A 12290-nucleotide genomic window follows, 5' to 3' on the forward strand; every position below is an offset into this window, starting at 1 on the left:
TATGGAATCCATAGTTTTGGAACTATAAATTGTTTGCTTTCAACTCAATTTGCAAATTTTTTGACATCAACCCTCTTTCTTTTGTTTTACTCATCAATAATCAAAGTTTTCTGTGCAAAATACATTCCTGGCATCCTAAAAATAATTACATGTGGACAAATATTTGCACTGCTAACTCAAATCAGTAAATTTGCTGTAATTCAGTTCTTTTCAGATCATGAAACTTCTACGTCACCTTTTGCAAGCAAATTGTTGCTACTTCCTCAAGTATTCCATGGATTCACATTTGCCTTGATCTTTCCAGCATCATTAGAATTTACAATAGCACAGTCTCCAGTGAATATGAGAGGAGTCATGGTTGGATTGTGGTTTGCTTCAATAGGCTGTGGATATCTTTTCAATATTAATATAAAGTATCTATTTGATTGTCACAATGAGTATTTATGTACTGCTTCCTACTACTACCTGACTAAGAGTGTTGTAGTTTTTGTTATACTGATAGTGTTTGTAATACTGGCTAGACGTTACAAGTATCGTGTAAGAGAGAATGAAGTTAATGTTCTTCAGATAGTTGATGATCACTATCAAAGATACATGGAACAGGAGGAAATGTATAAAATACAATTTTCTAAATAGTAGTGGGGGAGATTCTGGACCCTGATTATGTGTGGTTTATGAACAGTGACTGCTTTTATATTAGGCCATATTTTTTATTCATTCCTTCTTAATGTATGGTCATATGACTATACTAAATAGATTTTTAACGGTTTGTGTTTTTGTTTAGATCTAAGTAGAATTGATTTGTGTAAACTTTCTTGTGTGTGATTCATAATTCTTTTAAAAAATTTCTAAACTAACCTGTATGCTACAAGTTGTTATGCTTTGTCAATGTAACTTTTAGTTTCAATATAAATCAAATTATCAAATGCTTTTTTACTTTATACAAAAAGCTAGAAAAAATTATGCTAGCTACTCATTGACTACACTTTAGCAGTTTTCATATGCTGACTTTTAAGTTTAAATATAAACTTTTTCTGTAAAATTGATTACCAGTATGTATTATACTATTACTACACTACAATAACAATAATTTGGGATGAATTAGGCTAGTTATCTTCGTATGAGTTTCTTTCTCTTTTACTATATTCTTCCTCTTGCTCCATGTATCTCTGGTAATGATCATCAACGATAAGGTGCACATTAACTTCATTTTCTCTGACCCGGTATTTATAAAACTTGGCGAGAACCAGAAAAACTATCAGAAAGATGAGTACTAGTATACACTTGATTAGATAGTACTGGTAACTAGTGCACATGTACTCATTGTCACATCCAAATGGATACTTTAAATTGATATTGAATAGGTATCCACAGCCCATTGAGGCTAACCACAATCCAACCATCACTCCCCTCATGTGTACTGGAGACTGAGCTACTGTAAACTCCAATGATGCTGGTATTATGAGAATAAATTTTAGTCCATCTAAGAATTGTGACAGGATCAAGAAATTGTTGGTGTAGGGAGCATTGTTTGTATTTGTACTATCCAATGGATTTATTGTCAGTAAAATCAATTTTGACAATAATGCAATAAAATTAACAACTTGCCCAGCACTTAATCTTTTCAAAATTGATGGAATACAATTCTGAAAGCAATACTTTATTATCAGTAGCCAAAATATAAATGAAACGGTTGAGGTTGCAAAATTAAAGAAGTCGCTAGCAATAGCACAGTCCAAGAACGAAAGTTTTACAGCTCCAAACCATCCTAGCATTATCCAGTGATACACTTCATCTGAGACAGCATAAGAAACAGTAGCTATTAGTAATGGAAGCATACGAAAAAATGTTTTAACATCTTCTACCTCTTCCTCTGTGAATGGTCCACCATATTTATCCTTACCCAGGTCTAGTCTTGAAGGAGCCTCTTCCTCCCAGTAGGTCAGAGCACTACGATTCTCAGGATACTTGTGCTTCCAGGCATAACACAATACTCTAACTATCAGTTTAATTGGGTTTTTGAGTAAAGATATATTCTCCAATTTGTGTTTAAAGCACGAGTAAGATACCAATACAGTAGATACTGCTATTATTGCAATAAATGAAGATATTGGTACATAATATTGAATATCAATTAGACAACGACACATTTCAAAAAATGTAGCAACTATTGGTACTGCAGCAGAATTCCAGTATATAAATGTATTCAATAGCTCAGCTGAAGCTCCAACAAGTTGATCGATGGTGTATTGAATTACATTAGCTTTAAAACTGCATAAGCCTACAACTTCCAATATATATGCAACACTATAAGTAGTCCACAGAATAGCATTTGAATGATAAAAACTGTTAACAACATATCCTATGCCTCCAATAATTGTCGATGAGAAACAGAATATAGTACCAAAAATAATCATCTTGTGCCTCCCAATCCATGTGTCTGCTATTAGTCCAAAAAGAGGGAAAAAGAAAAAAATAAAACAGTAAAATATGTCATAGATAATCTGATACCAGCCATTTTGAAAATCTTTGCTACCATCATTCGTGTATAACGTTGAGGCTACAGAGTAGCGAAGGTATTCAACATGCAGGTACATCAAATAGTCCCACAACAATACCAAAATAGCAGAAAAGCACATAGCTACAGGAATGATTTGTATGGAGCCGTAAAGACAACTTTCAAAGAATATGGGTGATTTAGCCTTCAAGATGATGTATACTTTACAAATTAAAACAAACTTTCAATTACCATTTTTGTCATATGTAGATCTATAAACATTGCACTATCGTGTGTATACAAACCTAAATAGGCATGGACTTGAAAGCATATATTTATTTTAAGTGTCCCAGTTTATATAGTTCATAATAGTTGACCCAGTAATGGCACACCTTTACCTCAGCTATATCCACCCAGTTATTGTCACTAGCTAATAATGTTGGGTAGTAGATCTATGGTTGTGGTTGTCTAAGTCAATATGTACATATACATGCAGTGTATACATTATGAGGAGGGAGGAAGGTTGTGAATGAGTACATGTACATGTAGTAAGTGATTGAGTGTGTTCCAGTTATTATTGGCAATCATAAAACTGAACTTCCTAATGATATCTTAACATACTTATTCCACCATATTGTGTATTAGTCTCACATCGGAGGGAGCTACTTGAGACTGAAATTGTGCATGCATTAGAAGGAGCATTGATAATCTCATGAAGTGTGCCATTAGTTAGACAGTGTTTTTCATTATCATTTTGATATGTCCAGCTGATCAACATTGAGCTATTATTTATTGGATTTACTGATACACTACTAACTGAACCTGGTACATCCATTAATAAGTGAATCTAAATTGTTTAGCATTGGCTACGTCTCCTAGACAGAGACAACATTAGCTCCATCTATTGTGTCTGAAACAGTATTATTAATAGCTGTGCTTATAATCCCATATAGAAATTTCAAGCTTGCCACAAGCTTGTTACAACTGGTTCACAACCTCACAAGGTTGTAGCAACCTGGTAACAACCTTGTACAAAAGTGATAAAGTTGTAGTGACAACCTTGTATAAAAAGTGTTGAAGTTGTGACTAACGTGTTACAAACATAACAACCTTGTGACAAGGTTGTAACAACCTTGTGACAAGGTTGTAACAACCTTGTGACAAGGTTGTTTGAAGGTTGGCAGGAAACTGAGGTTTCATTAAGTGCGCCCCACGATGATATGAAGCTATTGCTACCATATATAACGGGACCATTGACCAGCCCTTCTACAAGTCAATAATGATAGCATTAATACACATCCACATCTTTATACATTAGCTACATGTATCATAGATACATTACAAGTATCTAGAAATCATTTGACATATGGGATTAAGATGACAATATAAATTATGTATTGATAGGCTTTCAGATTATAGCTATTCTATTCAGTGAATTTATTGTACAGACAAGGTTGTCACAAGGTTGTTACATGGTTGTCACAAGGTGGAAAATGTGTCAATTCCAGGGTTTTTACAAGGTGGTGGGCCTTGTGGCCAGGTAGTGACCACCTTGTGACCACTTGGTAACAACAACCTTGTTACAAGGTTGCCGCAACCATGCCGCAACTTTGTTTTTTCTATATGGGAATGCTGTACTATTTGATTAATTGATATTTTCAAAGAAGCTACCAAGTGTCCCCATTCAATGGACCACTTGTCAGTAGCAATTTCTGTATTCCACCTCCTTGCCAAACAATAGCTCCTGTCCATATACAACTGAGTACTAATTTGTCACCAGGACATACAATGGAAAAAGTTAATGCTGTTTGAGTGATGGCACTGTATAAATCATTGATAAGATAGTTATATAGATCAACATTAATGGGTATACAACAAGACTTGAGGTATTCAGTCAATACAAGATATAGATACCAGTAACCATCAGATATTCCTCTTCTGATAAAGGTAACTGTGTAAACAGATACACTCCTGCATACTTCACTGTTTACTATAAAGAACAATGTAGACTATAGATAATGTGAACAAATGTTAGTACATTTAAACTGGCAGATTAACCAAGAAATACAGCAGAAATCATTTCAAATTTGCCAGAGAAAATAAAGAAAAATGAGTCATTTTAATGATATTCAGTGTTATTGGTGTGTTTCAGTAACTATTTTCATGAGGTGCTATATACCACACACATACACTGATACACCCATCCTTTATGCTGTTACACCCATCTTATATACTAATGTGCCCATCTTTTTACCTACTGTGGCTTGCTGCAAAAACTTGCTTCTTTTCAAACTTTAAAACAATACTAACTTGTGCTAGAAAGTCCGGCTTTTCTCTTTGACTTAGAGTTTAGATTTAGCACCTCTAGTTGCCTAATTCCCTCATTGTTCACCATACTACAGTACAGGATGATTGATGTCTCTCAATGGAGAGCAAGTATTGGACTGTGGAATTACTGTCAACCTGCCTGCAGTAAACCAGCTAATGGCCGCCACTCTCACTCTCACTCATTCAAAGCTACAGTAGAGAGCAAGTCAGGCACTACTACATTAGGAGAAAAACTGCCAGCAGCTCTGTCTCTTATTGTTTCTCTTCTTTTATATTCATTCAGATATATGAAGCTCAATTTTATTCTTCCAACTGGTAAACAAACTAACAGTATATAATATTACCATACAGTGTATTTACAATAGGTATAATGACTGTTACTGTTATGATCCACTACCTCCAGTCATTAGTCTTGTTTATAGCTACTATTAACTCTGACCTGATCTACTATTTGGTTTTACTTCTCCTTCTCCTATTATCAGGAGATGTTGAACTCAATCCTGGTCCTACAGGTAAACATACATTATGCTAATTTTAGCAGTTTTATTCTATATTTTAGCAGTTTTATTCTATATTAACATGATTACTGTAGGTAGAGTCTGGAACTGGATTGTTACAAAATTATGTAGATGCTTACCATCAGACCAAAGTCCACCTAACAATTTAGGTATACACAAAAATTATTACATTTTAATTTATTTTAAACCATTATTGTTAGAGCATGGCCTTAGTTTGCAGATGCAAGGATCACAAGGTATTTAAATAGTCTATATGAAGGTATAGCAATATTTTTAATAGGTAATGATGGCTCTATCATCAGTGGTGCACCAGGAGTATCTTCTGTATCATCATCATCACTTTCTCCAATTATTGAACCTGTAATTACTATTACTACATTAGGTATATAACATACACTTAATACAACACTAACTAGCTGATACACTATATACTGCAGGTAATCCAAAGAATATATTAAGGACTCATTCTGTTAAACTCACTGATGCTATTACTACTAACCTTTACAGAGTAACTGATGCATTGTACTCTGAAGGACTGATACCACTGGATATTAAAGAGTATGTACAAACAGCAACAGGAATATCTGATTATAGGAAATCAAGTCAATTAGTTTCTGTTATACAACGACACTTGGAATCCTATCTTAATCCAAAGCAGTATCTTATTGATATATGTCATGTATTAATAAACCAACAACATTGTACAATAACAGATATTGCTACCTCTATATTACACCAGTTAGGTGAGTGTGTGTACATTATCAGTGATCAATAGTGATTATATTTCAATACATTAGGTCAGGCTATACCTGATAATGTCAGTTCACATACAGTACTACTATCACCAGTTGATGATACATCCAATGCACCAGTTACTAATATAAGAAGTAATAAATTATTTAATGTCTAGATCTATACATTGTTTCTTGATCAATAGGTCAGTCTGATGTAGCTAAACCCATTAGTTCAATACCTGAACATGTTCAAGGATATGCTGACAATATGAGACAACACTACAAACACCAACCTATTGTTGCTACAGACTGGCCACCAAAAATTGGAAAAGATTTTTTTGGAAGACTAGCGCTAGTAGAAAAACAAGACTCCAGCACACAAGCAGAATCAGCTTGGCATATGCTAAGAGGACAAGTTGATAAAACAGTTAAACTAACTGAAAACAAAGAGATAAGTGTTGAAGGTGTCTTTCAACCCACAGATAGTTTTCTGTCTCTCAGAGTAGTAATTGATGGTCCTCCTGGTATTGGCAAGACTACACTCTGTCGTAAACTGTTAAATATGTGGTCTAATGGACCACTTTTACACCAACAGTATGACTTGGTGCTTTACTGTCCTTTAAGGAATAGTACGATAGCTACAGCTACTACACTAGCTGACTTGTTTGAGTATAGACGTCATGAAATTCCCATGGTAACTGAATGGTTTGAGAAGAGGAATGGAGAAAGGTTACTGATAATCTTTGATGGTTGGGATGAACTAAGTGAACAACTCAGAAAGTCATCATTAGCTGCTAGTATCATTCATAGAAAGCAGTTAGACCAATGTTCAGTAATTGTAACCTCTCGTAGCTATGCCTCCTCTTTACTTTTGAAAATGAATACACTCAGTAGACATGTTCAGGTTATTGGGTTTTCTGAGGAAGAAATATCAACAGTAATTATACAAACACTTCAAAAAGATACAAAACTAGCACAAGAACTCATCGATGAATATACAAATTCTCAGAATCAGTATAAATCACAAGTCACAACTACTCAAAGCAGTAAGGACTCACAACTAGCAGTGAAACTCATTAATGATCTTAAAGTACGAAATGATGTCCAATCATTGTGTTATATACCACTAGTCTGTTCCATGGTCATCTTAGTTTATTGTAAGGAAGGAGGACACTTACCAACAACACTCACTCAACTGTACGAGAACTTTATCCTACAAACTATCAGAAGGCATGTGGAAATTAAACCAAGACATGAAATTGACCCATATACTTTAGGTAGTCTTTTTTCATTGCCATCACAGTTAGCTAAACCTTTACAAGAAATATGTCAAATTGCTTATACTAACCTGGCTAATACAAGAATGACATTCTCTTTACATCAACTACAGTCACTGAGTGAGGCAGTCAAGGAAGACTATCTTGGATTAATGACAACATTCACAGAATATGATGAGAAGAAGTATCAGTTCCTTCACTTGAGTATACAGGAATTTCTGGCTGCATGGTGGATAGCTAAGCATGAGAAGAAGACAGAGGAAGTGTTTAAGGATCACTTTAATGATGATCACTTTCGAATGTGTCTGAGGTTTGTGGCAGGTCTAACTCACCTTGAACATGAGAGCTATCAACAGTATTTTAATATACAACAACTTGACTTACAGTGTAAAAAGAGGCCATTGTTTGGATTTGAAACTTGTCATCTCTCCTACTTCTATCAGAATCTTGAGATTAGAGATGATCGTGTCATTAGTTCTAATGATTTTAACAATGTTTCCATTCTTCTTCTTCAACTCCTGTATGAATCACAGAACACAAGATTATGCCAAGTATTAGCACAATCCATCAACAACCACTCACTGTGTCTGGATAGAGTATCATTATCATTATCATTATCATTGTTTGACTGGTTGTGTCTCAGTTATTGTATAAGCAATTCCAACACAACATGGAATCACTTGCATCTAGGGGCTCTACCTAACCAGTCACTATTAGTTTTCACTGCTGGACTAACCAAAAACTCACTACAGACCCAGTGTAAGGGACTGGAGGTAATAACGACTGCAGATGAATTAATACACCAATTATTACAACAATCTCTTCTATACAATATTCATGAGTGCTACTGTAAATTGATAGGTCTATATGTTCCCTGTCTTGTATTGTTACAGCTCCTCAATCTTCCTCAATTGAAGATACTGCACTTAGAAATGTACAAGACTATGCCAATTGTTAGCAGTACAGACAAGTGCACTGAACTTGAGAAATGTATAGAAATGAATTCAATACTACAAGAAATGAAGATTAAGTATATTACAGTGGAGGAAATAAAAAGTATTTTTATCAGTGTCATTAGAGGAGTGACAAGAAATAAAACAATAACATCATTAGCAATAATGCCAGTGCTAGATTTTGATGATTATTCTAGTTATGTAATGAATGATAATCCTCTACCTGATGGAGTAATTGAGCAGTTACTAAAGGGCAACAATACATTACGAGCTCTTTCACTGTACATACCTAATGAACTCCTACCATCATCACTGAATATAGTAGAGGTGAACATACCACTGACTGCTCTAGAGATAGGAGGATTGTGGAGTAAAGTGATGACATCACTCTTTTTACATATCAAAGGTTTAAACTGCTTGAAACTACATGAACCATACCCACCACATCTTTTATTTCTCTCTCATCCCAGTCTACATACACTTACTTTACCACTAGATACAGCTAAGAGTGCTATTGAACTATTTAATATTCTACAAACCAATGCTACACTTAAAGCTCTGAGTGTGGAGATAAAGGAGGAGGGAGTGTATAACAGCAGCATGGGTACTAGTCTACAAGAAATGCTAACACAAAACCAATCACTGAAATACCTTGAGATTAGTGATGGATTATTTCATACAATGCCCATTCCCACTTCATTCCTGTCCTTTCTAACAAGTGGTCTCAGACACAACACCAGTCTACAGCAGTTGAGTGTATCTATTCCACTGAATGAAGAAGTAAAAACTTTTATTCATGTTATATCTCAAAAGAACAATCTCACAGAACTTAAAGTGAACTTCACACCAGATCAGTTATGCAGTGATGATACTTATCTAAGTGGTAGTAGTGATGAAGAATACATATTTGAAAACTATAGTGAACTTAACTGTAGTTGGCCCGTAGATCTAGAGAAGGAACAAAGTAAACTACTATTGTTTTATGAGCAGTTAGTACCTACTGTTACTAACATGTTACAGTCACATACAACCATCAGACTACTGGAAATGAATTGCAAAATTAGTAACATTGCATCATTTCAACCTAACTGGATAAAACTAGTACTGCATTTACAAGAAACTATTTTCATCCATCCATCACTGGAATATTTTATGATTCATACTGGAATATATAGAAGTACTGAATCATTTATGGAACTTGATGAAGTGGTTGAAGATCAAAGAAAGACATTGATTGATAGACACAGAAAAGAGCAACCACACAAACCACTACCAATAGTGAATGCATTTTAATAACGAGTATGCTACCGGGTATATCAAGAGTCTATTATATCAAGAGTGGATGATTATAATATATTTATAATGGAAACTATGGAGTCATAGCTATATCACATGTACACCTAATTTTGCTATTGTTATAATTATTGAGTTAAGCATTTAGCATAAGTTTGTTTTTTACTACATTGTCAGTGACTGACATACAGCAAGAGCATGACAATTTAACCACAAATGTAGTTTGACTATTTTCCCAATTTCTACTAATAAATAGCTAGCAAAAACTTATTAGCCACCATGGCTAATATTACTTCAAAAATATACTTTTTATCTGCCTCACAAAAATTTGACAGTAATGATTAACTCTTTAATTTGAAATCAAAGAATATCTGATTGGTCAAGGACTGTGAGGACAACTAGAAATGGTGGAATGAAATTAAAATAAATTATACTAGAACAGAAAAATTTTAAAAATCAGTTAGTGTAGGGTCGAACCTGGGTTTTCAATCGTTTAACTGGGAACTGTTTCAGTAATAATGTATCTAATGGTCGCATAGTTCAGTTAGCAGGGAGCATACAAGATGCTAATTTTGGTATCAAAGAAGATGGTATATAATGGTTGGGTACATATCTGATGATGAAGTATATCATGAGACTAATCCATTCCGATTGATATTGACTGGTGTTATATGGTTAGTTAGGAATGGAACTAATAATGTTAATAAGAATATGTGGAATGAGTGTTCCTGTAACTCTAGATGCATCAGCATGAATAAGTTGTACGGATTATCATTGGTGATGATGATAAAGGGAGAGTAGTACTGGCACATGTTGAAGGGAAGTGACTAGTAAGAGAGTAAGAATAATAATGCATACATGTGCTTATGCTGTGGAAAGTTTGAGGTGATTCCAACTTAAATCATTCAAGTTATGGCCAAAATCAGCCAATTTTTGAAAATTTTCCTGTACTATAGACCATGGTTTTTTCTTTTAAAATGACTCAAAAATTACCCCTAATTTTTTAATTACATTTTCTGATACAAATTGGTATTCTTATGCTATGTAGAAAGTTTGAGCCGATTCTGACTTAAACTTTTCAAGTTATGGCCATTTAAAGAAATTGGCCAAATTTTGAAAATTTTCCAATGGTCCATTGTTTTTTTCAAACATGGCTCTAAAATCACCCCAAATCTTTATTACTCTTTTGATACATAACAATGCTTGTAGGCTAACTTAATGTCTTCTAATCTTCTTTTATACATTTTTAGTTCAATGTATTTTTTTTTATACTTGTATAGTTCAAGCTGGATGATACAGCTATGAACAATAGGAGGATGTACAATGTATTTATTTCTATTATTGCTTTTCTTTCTCTTTTTTCCTTTTTTTACAAACCCACTGCTTCAGTCAGTACATTTGCATTGGAGGGAGTGAGCCTATAGCATGTAAATCACATTCAAATGTCTCTACTCTCTACATTCTTTCCTTTCATAAAGCATTATTGTCCCTTTTCTCTCTCTTAATTCTGCTTTCCTTTCATTATGTCTACTGGCTCCTCTATCTCTTATGAAATTAATGTATGGTAATATATTACATGCATCATGCAGTATGTCTCTCAATTTTTGAGCATTACAAAGCTTACACATGATAATTATTAGAAATGCATTTTAAAGCTTGCAATTTTTTGAATTTTGTAATCCTCCCTCTCAGTTGTGGTTTGTTGTTTATTTATTATTATTCTTATAATTATTATTTATATTTAGGATTGAACTCTTTTGTTATTTTTATCTATTATTTCTTGTGATTCCTCTTTCTCCCTTCTTTTATCTACACTTGTTTCTTTCTTCCTTCATTCCCCCTTCCCCTCTAATTCCCTCTGCCCTCCTTTTTATATATTATTATTATCATTATTATTTTGGACAGTATATTATCAAATGGCATCCAACCACTTGGTGAGTCCACGTGTGCTTCAAAAGAATGACAAGAAATAATTTTGTAGAAATACAATGCCAAGCAACACTGCACTAGTATCCCTAAGTGCAACACAATGGTGTAAAAATCATATTTATAGGATAAAAACTCTAAGACTAGTTCTTACTTAACTGTGGAAGAAGAAGGAGAAACCTGAACATTTGGTGCACGCAGGCATGCATGCATTCATTTGCCATAAACTATCTTATGGAAGTTTTTAACTACTTCTTATAACACTGATCTGTTTTCATAAAATTATAAAGGACATCTGGATTCTGGACTGTCAGCTAAGCCATAAAGAATTCCTGAAGATTTACACAGGCCCAATGCTTCTGGGATGGCAGCCATTTTGGGGATTTACTTGTCCAACTCAACCCTACATACCAAGCGCTAGCGCTTGGTAATGACTAACAAAACAATGAATTGCTAATAATAATTCATGCACAGATTATGATTGTATGTTGTGTATAATCTTTCCTAAATTCATGATTCCATTAGGATCCAGTTATTGCCCAATATTCCATTTGGTCAGTATTCTTCTTCCTTCAGTAACGTCATCTTATTATGTCCTATTCGGTGCTCTCCCATAATGCTCTCCTATAACACAATAACTAATCATAATTTGTTGTCATTTGTGTAGTGAAACTTTCTACCTGATTATTTTATATCTATGGAATGAGATGAGTTTAATTTACCTTCACCTGATTTCACAAAACCAATACACGTGTTGTCATGTG

Source organism: Amphimedon queenslandica, unplaced genomic scaffold (assembly GCF_000090795.2).
Source record: "Amphimedon queenslandica unplaced genomic scaffold, v1.1 AMPQUscaffold_13512, whole genome shotgun sequence".
Taxonomy (NCBI): Eukaryota; Metazoa; Porifera; class Demospongiae; order Haplosclerida; family Niphatidae; genus Amphimedon; species Amphimedon queenslandica.